General features: G+C 42.5%; 1 pseudogene; it reads left to right on the forward strand.

Moving 5' to 3' along the window:
• Positions 1-7674: 7674 nt before the first annotated feature.
• LOC141087954 (calmodulin-like) lies at positions 7675-8180 on the forward strand (annotated as a pseudogene).
• Positions 8181-17922: the final 9742 nt, after the last annotated feature.

Consider the following 17922-nt stretch of genomic DNA (forward strand, 5'->3'; position numbering starts at 1 on the left):
AAACTAAAAACACTCAAGGAATGCATTGATGAAAATTTAGCTAAAGGGTTTATCCGTCCATCTTCATCACCAGCAGGTGCATCTATATTTTTTTTTTGAATCAGATCTTTTTTATTAAACATTCAGGAATCAATACAGAAAGAATATGACATCTTATATAGCTAGTAAAATTTACATTGAGAGCAAATATTATTTAAAGGGTAAAACTCTTCCTGTGTAAGAATAAATAAAAAGAAGAAATCTCAAAACACAGATATTTGCATAAAATTGAGCCTATAAACAACATGGCTCCACAAATAAACAAAAATCAAAATTATACATCAGTGCCTCATTTCAGCGGGAAAACCATCCCCGCCAGCCGCGCCACTCCGCATCATATTTCGCCCCCCCCGCCCCCCACGGATATCAGGTCCAATCCACCCCAGCTCCCTCCCACCGCGCCACTCAAAATCTACTTCGCCACAAAGGGCACTAGACTTTATTTTCACCCCCCAAGCATCCCCTCATCGCAAGCACAACAGCAACTGGTCCAACATCGCATCCCGTACCAGTGCGCCCGAGGGGAGACCCGGTGACTCCATCCATGGCTGCCAAATTTTGTAAAACTTTCTTAATGCATTTCTTTTTAAATAAGCCCCCCTTTCCAATCTGATGACATTATTTAGTTTATTTTTAAGCTCTGACAATGTTGGTGGCATAGGATCCAACCAATGATATGCAAGTATCTTTCTTGCCTGATACAGGATGCGTGCTATTCCCAGGGCCACTGCAGAGTCCGGGTCAACCCCCTCCTCCCACAAATTCAACAAACATAGACGAGGTGACGGTCGTATTGTGATATGGTATACTTGGGCTATGAGTCCCAGGGTCTGCCTCCAGAAATCCCCAATGTGCCCGCACTCCCACATAACATGCATCAAGTGGGCATCATCCTGCCCACACCTAACACATTGTGTATTGGGCCTAAGTCCCATTTTAAATAATAAGCTGGGTGTTTTATATACCCTGTGAATGAGATATATTTGCGAAAGCCGCTGGCACTCAGAAACCGCCATTTTAGGGACCTGTTCTAGAATATCGGACCACTGGTCCTCCGTCAGGGGGCCAACGTCCCGTTCCCACTTATTCTTAGCAGCAGTCAGTGGATATGTCTCCAGATGGGCAGGTAATAATCTTTTATATAATTCAGAGATAAGTCCCCTAGAAGACTCAGATGTAAGTAGCATATGTAGTGTTTGATTATGTGTCACTATCACCGGATTTGTCCTTCTCTGTTTTTCCAATGCATGTCTTAGCTGTAAGTACTGATAAAAGAAGACGTGCGGGAGGTGAAATTCTGTTCTCAATTGTTCAAAACTCTTAAGAGTATTATTTTGCAAAATTTGTGACACCAGATAAATCCCTTTATCTTCCCATCTTCCGAACCCCACCAGCTTTTTGATCTCTTGCAAATCCGGATTTCGCCACAATGGCCACAATTCCGTAGGCCCATTTATCTTCAAAAGAGACTTACCCCTATCCCACACCTTGAAAATCATAGCCAACGTGGGGTATCGTGCCCCATTTATCTGCCGTCTTCCCACCTCCAACCGGCACCCTGGATATTTCCATACCGATCCTTCCCTCACAATATCACCACCATTGTCACACGCCCCGTCTCTACCCCAACCCCTAAGATGTTGCATCTGGGAGGCTATAAAGTATATGAATGGGTTTGGCACCGCCAATCCTCCCTCCTCCTTCCCTCGCTGCAGTATCTCCAAGCGAATCCTAGCCTGTTTTTTCTTCCAAATTAATTCCCGGAATAATGTATTTATTTTTGCAAAAAAGTCCCTACAGATCCACACCGGAGAATTATGTATCAAATATAATAATTGTGGCATCATTACCATTTTGATTAAGTTAGATCTACCAATATTCGACAACGGCAGGCGACACCAAGTATGTACTTTTGCTCTAAATCGCTGCAACAGGGGCTCCAGATTCAGAGCCCGAAAATCCTTCGGGGCAGGACTAACAATTATACCCAGATACCTAAACCTCCGAACTACAGGGACCGGTATCTGCAAATCTGAGAAATCCGCCGGGAGAGGGTCTATCGGCATTAAAGCTGATTTGGACCAATTAATCCGAAGACCAGACCTCAGCCCAAATTCTCGAATGACCTCCATTGCCGGCAAAATCGAGGAATGTACCTTATCTAAATATAGAAGTAAATCATCCGCGTACAATGATATCCTCAACTCCACAGTTCCACATCTGAATCCCATTATTTCTCTGGACTTCCGAATTGCAACTGCCAATGGCTCCACCGCAGTAGCAAATAGCAAGGGCGAGAGCGGGCACCCCTGTCTAGTACCTCTCCCAAGAGGAAAATACTCAGAGACCCTGCCATTAGCCCCAACCTTCGCCACCGGCGAGCCATACAACAGCCTCACCCAATTTATAAATCTGTGTCCAAAGCCCATTTTCCGAAGTACCGCCCACAAAAAACCCCACTCCAAACTATCGAACGCCTTAGCGGCGTCTAAGGACAAAATTGCTCTTCCCCCCAACTCCCCAGAACTATGTTGAATCCCCAAGTATAGTTTCCTAAGGTTCATAGATGTGGCTCTGCCTGGGATAAATCCCGTCTGATCCTTCTGTATAACAGATGAGATAACTCGGGACATCCTATTGGCGAGTACCTTGGCCAATAATTTAACATCTGTTGATAATAGGGAAATCGGGCGATATGAATCCGGAACCTCTGGATCCTTTCCGGGCTTTAATATTAAAGCTTCCCTCATAGATGGCGGGAGGACCCTCTGCCTTTCAGCCTCTTCAAATACCTTAAGTAGCTTAGGTAGCAGTAAGGGTGCATAGGTTTTGTAAAACTCGCCAGGCAGGCCATCCATTCCTGGAGCCTTTTCATTTTGCATCTGACCAAGCGCCTCCTCCAACTCCTCCAACAGGATGTCCCGATCCAATGAATCCCTATCGCTATCAGCCAATGCAGGGAGAGAGAGCGCATCCAGGTACTGCTCAATCTCAGTCTCCGTGAGACTGCAATCTGATGTGTATAGTCGCATATAATACCTCCTTATCTCACTCACTATGTCCGCACTGTCTGTCACAGGACCACCCGAGTCCGTTTTTAGCCTATTGATATATGAAGATCCGTCCTGTGCTCTAATGACCGTGGCCAATAAATGTCCTACTCCCTCCCCCTCTATAAAATATTTTTGTTTGAGGAAATAACGTTTATTTGCTGCCGCCGACATGAGGTTTTCCCTGAGCGACCCCTGTGCCTTCTCCAAAGCTTTTTTAGTTTCCTCTGTCGGGTTGAGTATCACCGCAGCCTCCGCAACAGACACCTCCTGGATCAGACTCTGGGTGTAGCGTCTATTTTGGCTTTTCCGTGTGCATATTTCTCTAATATATAAGCCCCTGACATAGGCTTTCATGGAATCCCAGACTATGTGTGATGATGCAGAGTACTCATTAAGTTGAAAATATTCTAGAATGGCATCATGCAAAGATCCCCCTATAAGCTGGATCCAGAAGGGATTAAGCTTCCAGATAGGTCTAGATAGGGTGAGGGGGTGTCCCCATGAAAGTGTGACATGTAGCGGCGAGTGATCAGATACACTTCTAGGCAGGTAGGCCACCCCTCGTACATATGGGGTCATGAGTGTATTCCCAATGGCCAGGTCTATCCGTGACATAGCGTGGTGGGAGCTAGAGTAGCAAGGTGCATCTATATTTTTAGTCAAAAAGAAAGATGGTTACTTGAGACCCTGCATTGATTAAAGAGAATTGAATAGAATTACTGTAAAAAGTTTTTACTCTCTTCCATTGACCCTGAAGTTGCTGGACAAGGTTCATCATATATGGCTGTTCATGAAACTAGATGAATGGAAAACGGCGTTTAGATCACGTTATGGACACTATGAGTACTTATTCATGTCGTTTAAACTTTGCAATGCTCCTGCAACGTTACAGCTTTTCATTAATTACATTTTGACTTGTACAATTTGTAGTCAATCTGGATGAAATACTAATATTTTCTAATTCTGCAGAAGAACATCAGAATCATGTGAAAACTGTGCTAGAGCATCTAAGAACCCACCATCTATATCTTAAGCTGGAAAAATATGGGTTCAATCAAACAGAGCTCCAGTTCTTGGGCTACATAATATCTACTCAAGGATTGCAAATGAACTGTTACAAGATTCAAGCTATGATTGAGTGGCCAATGCCAAAAATGTGAAAGAAGTTCAATTATTTGTTGACTTTGATAATTTTTACAGACGTTTCATTAAGAATTTTTCAGGTATAATTGCACCAATCACAAAATTAGCAAAGAAAGTCAAATACCGTATATACTCGTGTATAAGCTAGGAGGGGGTGAGTATGAACTGGGGGAGACATATTCACCTGTCCCCGTTCCAGAGCCGGCAACGCTGATGAGCAGCGGGCAGCAGGAGGTGAGTGTACAGGTTTTTTTTGTAACGGAGGCAGAGGCAGCAGCAACATGATGGGGCCACTCACTGTCCTCATTATCTGGGGCCACTCACTGTGCAGCAAAACTGGGGCCACTCACTGTGCAGCATTATCTGGGGCCACACACTGTGCAGCATTATCTGGGGCCACACACTGTGCAGCATTATCTGGGGTCACAACACACTGTGCAGCATTATCTGGGGCCACTCACTGTCCTCATTATCTGGGGCCTCTCACTGTGCAGCAAAACTGGGGCCACTCACTGTGCAGCATTATCTGCTGGGGCCACTCACTGTGCAGCAAAACTGAGGCCACTCGCTGTGTACCCGAGGCTTATACGCGAGTCAATAAGTTTTCCCAGTTTTTTTGTGACAAAATTAGGGGAGTCGGCTTATACACAGGTCGGCTTATACACGAGTATATACGTTTTGTCTCTTCAATCACAAGATGCTTTTTCTTGTCTGAAGACAAAGTTCACCACAGCTCCTGTACTGATTCATCCCAATTCTGAACATGTACCATAATTTGAAAATTAGAGTGGAAGGGGGAGACATATACTTCAGACAGGCAAAGTTTGATCAAGATGAGAATATAATGGTGAAAGTGAGAAATTATATTAACATAATGTGCTGTATGTTAACATTAAGGCAATTTTCTTCAGTAATCAATGTTGGTGGTACGCCAAAGCAGTCTCAATAAGATATCTGTAGGTTACACAGCATCTGCAAAAGTAATATTTGTAATCTAACTCACCAAATAGCTATGGGTATACCAATACATATATATAAATTACCCTACAGTAGTGAATAGAATTTGTTTTGGCATTATTGTAACACTGATGCCTACAAAACCTCTAGTATTACCTTCCAGCTTGGGCAGATCTCCCGGTGGTACGTGTGTCATTTGAATTCCGCGCCAATTCACGGCTGGACTGCTCCTGTCGCAGATTGGTCGCGCCCGGCCACGACCAATCAGCGAAGCGGGATTTCCGTTACAGAGAGACAGATAGAATTAGACGATTATATAGTAGATATTTATGCAGACTTTTTACATTTTTTCTACAATTCTTGTTTTTGGCGACATTTTCTGGCTTATCTGTTTCCAATGGCACCTGAGGGGATGCTATGGTTACGCTGGTCAGCTGTAATGACCAACTGCCTGTCCCTGTGAGAAACTATTTTCTGAGGTATTAAAACCTCTTTTTATTTACATTTCTCAGTTTTCATGTCATTTGTGAGAAACTCTCCTCTCACCTGAGGATATAACTGCATGGGACATTGGTCGTCATGGTAATGCAGCTCCTACCTACAAATAGCGTTTTTTCATCTATGTAATTTTGCTTCAGGATATCTACATACACCTTCTTTAGGGTTGCCCCCTGCCAACCGGGGGGGTTTTGCCCTATTTTGTCTATGCTATCACTGGGCACATCACTGCTAAAGGTCCTGTCATTGAGCACTGTGGGCGCCATCTTTTTTCCTATTGGTGACGTCACCGCTACCCGGTGTTCGGGCGGTGTAAAAAATTGCTTTTGAAAGGCTTCTGGTATCGACTTTAGGATTGCACCTTGCAGACCGGGGGGGATGGACCCTCATCTGACCTTGTTTTCCCTGGGCACACCGCTGGTGAAGGTTCTGTCTCTGCCTGCTGCACGCACAATCTTCCTCCTCTGTGGTGACGTCACCGCTACCCGGTGTTCGGGCAGTGTGGACATTTCCTTCTGAACAGCATCTGCGTCCTGCCTTAGGCTTGCCCCTTGCTGACCGGGGGGTTTTCGCCCTCCTTTGATCAAATTAAGGCAGGGCACATCGTTGGTGAAGTTCCTCTGGAGGATTGCTGCAGGCGCCATCTTCCTCCACCTTCAGTGACGTCAGCGCTACCAGCAGTATCTGGGTCGGTGCTCAAATTATCTTGGATGCTCCTCTGTCACCTTCCTTTGGATGCCCCTCATGGCCTGAGGGGTCTACGATCTATTTTGGACTTTTCTTCACCAGGCACACTGCCCTAGAAGATCTTGCTGCAGACCGCTGTCTCCTCCTGCTCCCCGGCTTCTCCTCCCAGGCTTGTGACATCATCGCTGTCAGCGATATCCATGTTGGTGCTCACATTGTATCAGAACATCCTCTGCTGCCTTCCTTGGAGCTGCCTCTTGTGTGCTGAGGGGTCAGGAGTTGGTTTTAACTTCGTTTTCAAAGGGCACACCGCCCTGGAAGATCTGCTCCGGGACCGCTGATTTCTCCTGCTCTCTGGCTTCTCCTCTGCTGGTGATGTAATCGCTGCCTGTGCTCACCTCCTGCATTGTGAAGACATCTGCAGCTGACTTATCAGTGCAGAGTTGGTTGTGGCTATATTGCTGAGTTACAGAAGCTACCGGGCGCGACCAATCAGCGACACGGGATACGCGGCCGGACTGTGCCTGTGACTGTTTGGTCGTGGCCGGCCAGGTGTGACCAATCAGCGATGCGGGATTTCCGTTACAGACAGACAGAATTAGTTAGACAATTATATAGTAGATACCTAGACAAAGTAGCATGTATTTATAAAGTGTAAAGGAAATGATAAATGGTTTTCTAAAAATATAAGTCTGAAAATTGTGACATTCATTTGTATTCAGCCTCCCTGAGTGAATACTTTGTAGAACCACCTTTTGCTGCAATTACTGCTGCAAGTCTTTTGGGTATGTTTCTACCAGCTTTGCACATCTAGAGGCTGATATTTTTGCCCATTCTTCTTTGCAAACTTGCTGTAACTCAGTGAGTTTGGATGGAGACATCTTTGAACAGTAATTTTCAAGTCTTGCCACAGATTCTCAAAGAGATTTAAGTCGGGACTTTGACCAGGCAATTCACACACATGAATATGCTTTGATCAAAACCATTCCATTATAGCCCTGGTAGTATGTTTAGGGTCATTGTCTTGCTGGAAGGTGAGCATACACCCCAGTCTGAAGTCTTTTACAGCTTCTAACAAGTTTTCCCACAGGATTGCCCGGTATTTAGCTCCATACATCTTCCCATCAACTCTGACCAGCTTCCTTGTCTCTCCTGAAAAAAAGCACCCCCACAGCATGATGATGCCACCGCTGTGTTTGACAGTGGGGATGGTGCATTCAGGGTGAAGAGCAGTGTGAACTTTCTACCATATGTAGCGCTTTACATTTAGCCCAATAAAGTTTTATTTTGGGAGTCCAAGTCGAGTCTGTAAGGGGTGAGATTGTGACTGCTGAGCTGCTGGCTAATTACATCCATTGGAAATGGCTGACCAACTGACAGAAGAGCAGATCGCTGAGTTCAAAGAAGCTTTCTCACTATTTGACAAGAATGGTGATGGCACCATTACAACAGAGGAGTTGGGCACAGTGATGAGGTAGAAACCCTCAGGAGCAGAACTGCAGGACATGATCAATGAAGTAGCCGGGGATAGTAATGGAACAGTTGACTTCCCTGATTTCTTGACTATGGTGGCGAGAAAAATAAAGGACACTGAAAGTGAAGAGGAAATCAGAGAAGCATTCCGTGTGTTTGACAAGGATGGAAATGGCTACATTAGTGCTGATGAGCTCCGTTACGTGATGACAAATCCGGATGAGAAGTTAACGGACGAAGAGATCGATGAAATGATCAGGGAAGCAGATATTGATGGAGACAACCAAGTAAATTATGAAGAGTTTGTACAAATGATGACAGCAAAGTGAAGATTGCTTGTAACTTATCAGTAAAATATTTTCCCCTTAGGCCGGGGTCACACTTGCGAGAAACTTGCGCAAGTCTCGTGTCTCAATAGGCGGCAATGCTTCCGGCACTCAGACCGGAGCGCTCAGCCGCATAGAAATACATGCAGCCGCACACTCCGGTCCCGAGTGCCGGCGGCAGTGCCGGGAATTGCGATGCGAGACTCGCGCGAGTTTCTTGCAAGTGTGACCCAGGCCTAACTTTCAGAAGATGCATGTATAGTAATTTAGAATTCCATTCATGATTCCCATATTCCTGTCACTGTCTTTTCTTAAACTTTTTATTTCAGTTTCCATGGAAAGAGTTGTAACAAATGCTGCATGTGGCTTACTCTGGATTTTTATCAAAACCCTTTGTGCACATGGAAGACCTTGATGAATTTAGTCACACGGGAACATCTGGGTTCTTAAGTTTTAAAAGCAAAACTTTTTTTTTCCTTCCCCCTCAAGTTTCTTCAAGTAACTTGTCTGCTTGTTGGAATGGGGAGTAAAGAACTCGAAACTACAGATAGTTAACAATATTGAACTTATGTTGCACTACTGCAAAGCTGGTATATCCAGGTACATGTCTTGTTTTCTCCTTCCACCCTTCCTGCCTTTCCTACTGTATTGTTTGCGCCAGACCTGGAACATTTTCACCATGCTTACTACTACAATTTTTTTTATCTTTGAATAACTGATGTGAGGGGTCTGCATAGCATTACCCAGCAGTGATTTGTAAGCTCCTTCACCAGATTAAAGTTTACTTTGGTTAAGCCACTTTTCAGAAGAACCTGCTAATGGCACAATTTGCCTCAAATCCATTCAAAGTTGTATATTTGTTTTCCAATAAACACAAAAAAGTAAAAAAAAAAGTTCTACTTTCGTATCATCTGAGAGGAGCACCTTCTTCCACAGGCTAGCTGTGTATGTTACATTGGTATTTGCAAACTTTAAATGGGACTTCTTATCACTTGCTTTCACATATGGATTTCTTCTTGCCACTCTTATATAGAGGCCAGATTTGTTGAGTGTATGACTAATAGTTATCCAGTGGACAAATTCTCCTACATGAACTGTGGATTTCTGCAACTCCCCTAGTGACCATGAGCCTATTGTCTGCTTCTTTAAAGAAGTTGTCCACTACTTGAACAACTTCTTGTCCTACCCCTCACAAGGCCCCCAGCTTATACTTACTTCCCCCTGTACCAGCGCCGTTCCCAAGGTGTTGGCACTAGCTCTCCCCGGGGCTCTCATGCGATAATGTGATACGCGGCGCCAACGCCTAATCAGTGCTGGTGTCCCTTTCTCTGCTTTCATACAAATCGAACATGAAGAGAAAGTCCGGGCTGCAGGAGGAAAAAGAAAGAGGAGGAGGATGGGGGAAGCTGCAGCTAGAGTTGTCACAGCACAGGCATACTACACAGGAGGAGGCGGCGCCCAGACACAGGACAGAGGCATGATGGACGGCTGGCAGACAGCTGATACAGGGGGAAACACCATACCTATGGGACGCATTACAGGTATGAGGACCTATTTATAAAAGTCAATATTTCTGCATTACTAGGGGTCAGAAACAGAAGAGCCACCTTCACAGAATGCAGCCCTAGTGCTGCTGAAGGTGGCTCTTTCACTTAAAAACGCCCTGGGGGGGTGACAAGTTCCCTTTAATAGAGTGGACATGGTGAGAGCTGACAGAGAGCATATGATAGTGTACTCACCTCAGAGGAATGTGCAAATACCAGACAGAGCCATGTTTAAAATTCATCAAATACTATTTAAACAATTTTTTATATTATTTTTATTTTTATATTATTTTTGGGTGATGGATTGAACAGTGCTCCGTGAGATGTTTTAATCTCGGGCTTTTTTTTTTATAACCTAACCCTGATTTACTCTTCTCCACAACTTTATCTTTGACCTGTTTAGTGTCTTCCTTGGTTTTCATGTTCCGTAATGCTCTAACAAATCTCTGAGGCCTTCACAGAACAATTGTAGTTATACTGAGAATATATTACACACAGGTGGACTCAATTTACTAATTATGTGACTTCTGAAAGCAAGTCACTCAGGATTTTATTTAGAGGAATCAGATTAAAGGGAATAGAATAGAAATGCATGTCACAATTTTCAGATTTATTTAATGTCGGGTATAGGTACATTAGTAGAGGGAGGAAACACAAGGAGTTCAGTCTTTGACAGGTTCAGTTTCAGATATAGTGAGGACATGATGTTAGAGACAGCGTTTAGACAATCGCCAGTGTTTTCTAGAAAGGCTGGCGTGATGTCAGGAGAAGAAGCGTATAATTGGGTGTCATCAGCATATTGATGGTACTGAAAACCAAATCTACTGATTGTTTGACCAATAGGGGCAGTGTACAAGGAGGAGGGGGCCTAGAACCGATCCTTGAGGAACCCCAACAGTAAGGGGAAGGTGAGGAGAGGAGGAGGAGGAACCGGCAAAAGATACAGTAAAGGAGCGGTCAGAGAGATACGAGGAGAACCAGGAGAGAACGGTGTCCTTGAGGCCAATGAAACGGAGCATAATGAGGAGGAGCTGATGATCCACAGTGTTGAATGCTGCAGAGAGATCCAAGAGAATTAGCATGGAGTAATGACCATTTGATTTAGCTGTTAGTAGATCATTAGAGACTTTAGTGAGGCAGTTTCAGTAGAGTGTAAAGAGCGAAAACTGGATTGGAGAGGTTCGAGAAGAGAGTTATCAAAGAGATAGCGGATAAGACGGGAGTGGACCAGGCGTTCCAGGAGTTTAAAGATGAAGGGAAGATTAGAGACAGGTCTATAGTTAGCGGCACAGTTTTGGTCGAGGGATGTTTTTTTTAGTAGTGGATGTATGATGGCATGCTTAAATGAGGAGGGAAAGATACCAGAAGAGAGAGAGAGGTTAAATATTTTAGTTAGGTGAGGGGTGACAGCAAGGGAAAGGGACTGGAGGAGATGAGACGGAAATGGGTCACTGGTGAAAGTGGTTGGGCGAGAAGATGCAAGGAGCCTGCTTACTTCTTCTTCTGTGACTGGTTCAAAATCAGAGAGTGATCTAGATGCAGTGGGGGAGGGAGGACAGTGCATGGTATGAGGTAACATAGTAACATAGTTTTGAATGCTGAAGCAAGACCTTATGTCCATCTAGTTCAGCCTAATTTTAGTGCAGCTGTTCTGCATTGTTGATCCTGGGGAAGGCAAAAAACCCACAGAGTAGAAGACAATTTTCTCCACAGGGAAAAACTTCCTTCCCCTAAGCTGGGTCAACCATATACCTATAATATTATGTTATTCGTAACCTTCTATACTGTTACTCACAAGAAAAGCATCCATTCCGTTCTTAAATTCATTCAGTGAGTTGGCCATCACCACTTCCTCAGAAAGAGAATTCCAGAGGCTTGTCTTTCCTCCAAACGAAGAGAATGCCCCCTTGTGCTTGTCACAGTCCTTGGTACAAACAGTTCATTGGAGAGATCTCTGTATTGCCCTCAGATATACTTGTACATATATATTAGGTCTCCCCTAAGTCTTCTCTTTTCTAGAGTAAATAGACCTAATTTTGATAACCTTTCTGGGTATTGTAGTGAACCAACTCCATTTATCATTTTAGTAGCCCGCCTTTGAACCCTTTCATGTTCAGCATTGTCTTTCTTGAGCACCGGCGTCCAAAATTGCACACAATACTCTAAGTGTGGTCTGACGAGTGATTTGTACAGAGGGAGAATTATGTTTTCATCTCGTGTCCACAGACCTCTTCTAATGCACCCCATGACCCTATTTGCTTTGGTGGCAGCTGCCTGACACTGGGCACTCCAATTTAGCTTCTTATTGACTAAGATGCCTAAGTCTTTTTCCATGTCTGATTTCCCCAGCAGTATCCCATTTAGTAAGTAATTGTAGCATCTGTTTCTCCTTCCCATGTGCATAACCTTACACTTATCTGTGTTAAACCTCATTTGCCATTTTTCAGCCCAATTCTCCAATTTACTCAAATCTGTCTGTAGTTGCAAACTGTCCTCCTTTGTGTTAACTACCTTACATAGTTTTGTATCATCTGCAAATACTGATATTTTACTGTGTAAGCCATCTGCTAGATCATTAATAAATATATTAAATAGTAGGGGGCCCAATACAGAACCCTGTGGTACCCCACTAGTAACCCTGGCCCAATCTGAGTATGCCCCATTAATAACCACTCTTTGTTTTCTATCACTAAGCCAGCTACCTACCCATCTACACACATTTTCCCCTAGCCCAAGCTTTCTCATCTTACTTACCAATCTTTTATGTGGGACAGTGTCAAATGCTTTAGAGAAGTCGAGATAAATGACATCCAATGATTCTCCTTGGTCCATTTGAGAGCTTACATCCTCATAGAAGCTGATCAGGTTAGTTTGACAGGAGCGATCCTTCATAAATCCATGTTGATATGGAGTTAAACATTTATTAACATTGAGATATTCCATAATGGTATCCCTTAGAAACCCTTCAAAAATTTTACCCACAACAGATGTTAAGCTTACCGGCCTATAGTTTCTATGTTCCCTTTTACACCCCTTTTTGAATATTGGTACCACATTTGCTTGCCGCCAATCAAAAGGAACAGACCCTGTTTCTATAGAGTCTTTAAATATAAGAAATAGAGGCCTGTCTATCACATTACTTAACTCCCTTAATACCCGAGGGTGAATGCCATCAGGGCCTGGAGATTTGTCAATTTTAATCTTACTAAGGCGGTTCTGCACTTCTTCCTGGGTTAGGCAGGTAATACTTAATGGGGAGTTTACATTATCACTCTGCATTTCCCCTGACAATTCCTTTTCCTGTGTGAACATTGTTGAGAAAAAAGTATTTAAAACATTTGCTTTTCCCACATCGCTCTCTATGATTTCACCCTCATTGTTCTTTAAAGGGCCGACACCATCAATTTTAATCATTTTACTGTTTATATAATTAAAGAATAGTTTGGGGTTTGTTTTACTTTCCTTAGCAATGAGTCTCTCAGTTTCCACTTTTGCTAAATGTATTTGTTTTTTACACATTTTATTTTTTTCTCTATAACTTTTTAATACTTCTTCATTGCCTTCTTGTTTTAGCTTCTTAAATGCCTTGTTCTTGTTATTTATTGCCCTTTTTACATCCTTATTTAGCCACATTGGGAGATAATTTCCTGTTGGATCTGGTCAATTTTTTCTTTGAAGTAATTGGCCAGATCATCAGCTCGGAGCTCCGTGGTTGGGGCCTGTACTCTTGGGTTGAGTAGAGAATGAAAAGTGTCAAAGAGACGTTTCGGGTTATTGGACAGTGAGGTGATGAGGGTGTTGAAATTGGTTTGCTTGGAGAGGTGAAGGGCAGTGTTGTATGTTCTAAGCATAAACTTATAATGGACGAAATCTTTGTGTAGATTGGATTTTCTCCACAGAAGTTCGGCGCACCTGGAGCACCGCTGCAGGAAACGTGTTTGCAGAGTGTGCCAGGGTTGTCGCCGTCTGTGTTGTGGTGTTCTTTAAACTACTTAGAAAACCATGTATCATTTCCTTTACACTTCACAAATACTTGCTACTTTGTGTTGGTACCACATAAAATTCCAATAAAATACATTTAATTTTGTGGGTGTAACATGAAAAAATGAGGAAAAGTTCATGGGAGATGAATGCTTTTTCAAGGCACTGTATATATTGCAAATGGTTCTATAGAAAAAGCAAGCCGTTTTACAGATATATCGATAGAAAAATAAAAAAGTGGAGGCTTTCAAAATGAATGGTGATACTCCCTTTTTGTACTTTCTTGCACTTTTTTACACATAGTTGGGCTGAATACAATGCAGGTAATATTTTTCAGATTTATGTTTTTAAAGTAATTTCCTCTACAATTCACACATACTTGCTCTTTTGTGTTGGTATATCACTTCAAAATCCCTATAAAATACATGTAAGACTGTGTGTAACATGAAAAGATGTGGACAATTTGGGGTTTTGAATACTTTTTCAAGACTCAGTTCGTCTATCCAAGACAAGGACAAGCTCTCAAGGTTTATTAAATATACATGTACAAACCCATCAAAAATTTTAGAAAGTATTGTCTCCAAAGTGTTCCAAAATACAATGGTATAGCTTTAGTACAATTTATTTCTCATAAATAAGGCATGTTATATATAAAAATTAACCAAAGATAATAATACTACTAGAGGAAACAGTCTATAAGTATCTATATCAAAAGTAAAATACATCCTCCATCTAGATTGGCTGCTCAGCTAGGAAGTAGTCATTGCTTCAAAATTGCTTAAAAAAAAGTTAAAGAACAAGGTGGATATAATGACCATAATTATGAATGGTGGAAAAAGAGTGAGGCATGCAACTCAAAGAACACCATCCCAACCGTAAAGCAAGGGGGTGCCAGCATCATGTTGTATGGTTGCTTATCTGCAAGAGAAACTTGTGCATGTCATAAAATAGTTGGCACTTTGATAAAGAAAAATTATGTGGAGATATTGAAACAACATCCCAAGATATCAACCAGGAAGTTATATCTTGGGTGATTGTGAGCCCCATCTGGGACAATGCCAATAATGTCTGTAAAGAGCTATGGAATTAATGGCGCGATATAAATGAGTAAAATAAAGTAAAATAAATAAATGGATCTTCCAAATGGACAATGACCCACCCTGAGTGTACATACAAAGCTGAGGGAAAGTCCCATTAAGGACTGTGCAATTTTTCAATTTTGCACCATGTTTTTTTCCTCACCTTTTTCCAATGGCCATAAATTTTTTATTTTTTTTCCAACTTACCCATATGAAGTCTTATTTTCTTTGGAATGAATTCTACTATAGAACTACACAGTTCATTTTATCATGCAAGGAATTAGGAAAATTAAAAACAAATCCAAATATGGTGGAATTTCTAGTAAAAAATACAAGTGTTTTTTAAATTTTCATTTTATGGTGTACATTGTGTAGTAAAAATGACCTTGCAATATGATTGTCAGGGTTAGTTCAATTACAGTGATGCTAAAGTTGTATAGTTATTTTTATTTAATGAAAAAAATGGAAATTCATTAAAAAAGTTAGCTTCTTTCGCCAACTCCAAAACCTGTAACTTTTTTTTGGTAGCTGGAGCTGTCTGAGCTTGTTTTTTTACCGTAAGCATTTTTAGCAAGATCATTTTGGGGTGCATTTTGATGTCACACAATTCTGATGTTTTGAATATTTTTCTCCTAAATGTTTTTACCAATTGAATTAAGTTTCCTTAGGGTACTTGAACCTGTGTTAAAAGAAATGGAAATTTATATAAAAAAAAATGTTGCTATTGTCACCATTCGAGATGCATAACAATTTCATTTGTTTTGTAGATGGAGAGCTGTATGAAGCTGCTTGTGTTTTTGTGCACTGAGCATTTTTATTGATACCATTTTGGGGTAAACATGACTTCATAATTTCTTATTTAATTTTTTTAAAATCAGCAAAAAGCAATTCTAAATTTTAGAATTTTTCCACCTAAATGTTTTTACCAATTTTATTAAGTCCCCTTAGGGTTCTTGTGTCTGCAATCATCTGATCACCTATACTATATTCTGCAATACAATTATATGGCAGTATATAGTAAAAATCATATTCTGTCTCTCATAAACGCCAGCCACAGGCTGTTCTTTATAGTTGCTCCAGCACAGCAGGCACAGAAGTCTTCAGCAGATCGTTGTGTGATGCTGAGTAACTATTTATGGGCAAGCCATGAGACAGGGTAGTCAGGAGGAGGTCCAAGTTCAGATATCAGGAGGGCTCATAGTACAGAGAGTCAAGACAAAGATGTGGTCTACTAACGATCCAGGATCAAATACCAGTAGGGAACATCTAGACAAGGAATTAAGAAAAACAAATGGTCAGAGGCCAAGTCCAGGATCAGATACCTGAAGTCAGACAGCATCAAGAGCAGAAGGAACAATCCACATGAATAGTCATGACAAATCTTAGGTCCGGCCACAATATCAGAGAAATGAGACACAGGACTAAGCACACACAATTAATAAAGGTAAGCTACAACTGACACAACAGCTAAATAACTTGTAAATCATTAATGACGAGAGGCACCTGGGGAAATGAGCAGCAGAGTTGTCAATCAAAATGCTGACAGCTCAGCAGGCCCCATGAACAGACTGGATGCCTGGACTGTCACTCACAAAACTGACTGTTCAGCACACTCCAGATCCCATAGTGCGGCTGAGCTGTCACTCACAGAGTCCCTGGGCCACAGTCAATAATGAAACCGTGACACTCTGGCTGCCATGGCAACCCATTGGCACCCTACAATCATGTGTCTGGAAGAAAGGGGGTGATGGTCACTTAGAAAGGCGGGCCTACAGGCTGCATGCTGTATATGTCACTGTCAGCAGCATTTAACAGGTTAGCATGAGCAGATGGGGTTTAACTCCATTCGCAGCTGTTAGAGGCAGATGATGGTTGAATGACAGTCTTGATCTTCTGGGTATTGTGTGGTCTCAGCACCTTGAGCCTGCTCAATATATCAGCTACTGAAGAGCACCATACATGTTGAGGCTCATCATTAATGGGTTAAACTGTCAGGTTCTGTCTAACATTCTAAATTCCCTGCCTAACAGTCCCTTTATACAATTTGATACATGGACAGATCTTAAGAAAAAGTATTTCTAAAATCCGTCTATGATATGTAACTGAACCCTTTAACTAGTCGATGGGGCGATAGTGTCCCCAGTCTAGTCGGCCCACTTAAAGGGAATCTGTCACCCATATTTCGTGATATCATGTAAAGATATCACCCAATTGCGCGTCCCATAAGGATTCTATTAGGGCTTTTGACTCCCCCGACCCCACACCTTGGAGGCATAAATACCTTTTTTATGTTGCTGGGGATGTATGCAAATCGCCGCTGTCCTGTCCGATGGGCGTGACTTAGTCGCTCATTTCACCTTCCCTCCTCGGCTTGCTGCACGTAATCTTCATCTGTGAATAGCACAGATAACATTGGTTTCCGCGATCGCCTGTGGGCGAAGCATATAATCGCTACTGCGCATGCGCCGTTATTTTCCAGCGCGGTCTATGCCCCGGAAGTCTTCACATGCATGTGAAGACAAATGCATTTTATTAGAGTTGAGCGAAACGGGTTGGTCAAATTAAAAAATCACTGACTTTCGCTAAAGTCGGATTTCGCCCCAACCATAGCGTGAGGTCGGCCATGCGGTTGCCCACTCGAGCGCCAAAGTCGCGTTTCCCATAATGCTTCCAGCGCCTTTTCTCAGCCAATGATCAAGGACGCACACTGTGGGCAACACGATGACATGGGCAGTGGCCACCACCATCTTAGAGAAGGGCATTGCAGTGATTGGCTTGCTTTGTGTGGCGTCATAGTGGCTATAAAAGCCATGAACGCCGACCGCCATCTTCTGCCGATCTTAGCATAGGGAGAGGTTGCTGCTGCTCGTTCTCAATAGGGAGAGTGTTTAGGCAAGAAAGAAAAAAAAATCTATGCTTCTGCTGATAGCAATTTTCACTGTACAACACAACAGTTAGTGTGCAGTGACAGGGGAGGATTATTTTATGTGCAGCAGTGCTGGTGGTTATTAGGCTGCCTTATAAGGCTACCTGATAGCTGCACTGCTGTGTGCACACTGCTGTGCAGACTGCTTTTTTCAAAGCAAAAATACTTTTATTCCTTTTTTCTGCACAGTTAGCGAGCATTCATTTTTTCACACAC

This window comes from Dendrobates tinctorius, unplaced genomic scaffold, assembly GCF_039654945.1.
Source record: "Dendrobates tinctorius isolate UK_male_01 unplaced genomic scaffold, ASM3965494v1 ptg000036l, whole genome shotgun sequence".
NCBI classification, from domain to species: Eukaryota; Metazoa; Chordata; class Amphibia; order Anura; family Dendrobatidae; genus Dendrobates; species Dendrobates tinctorius.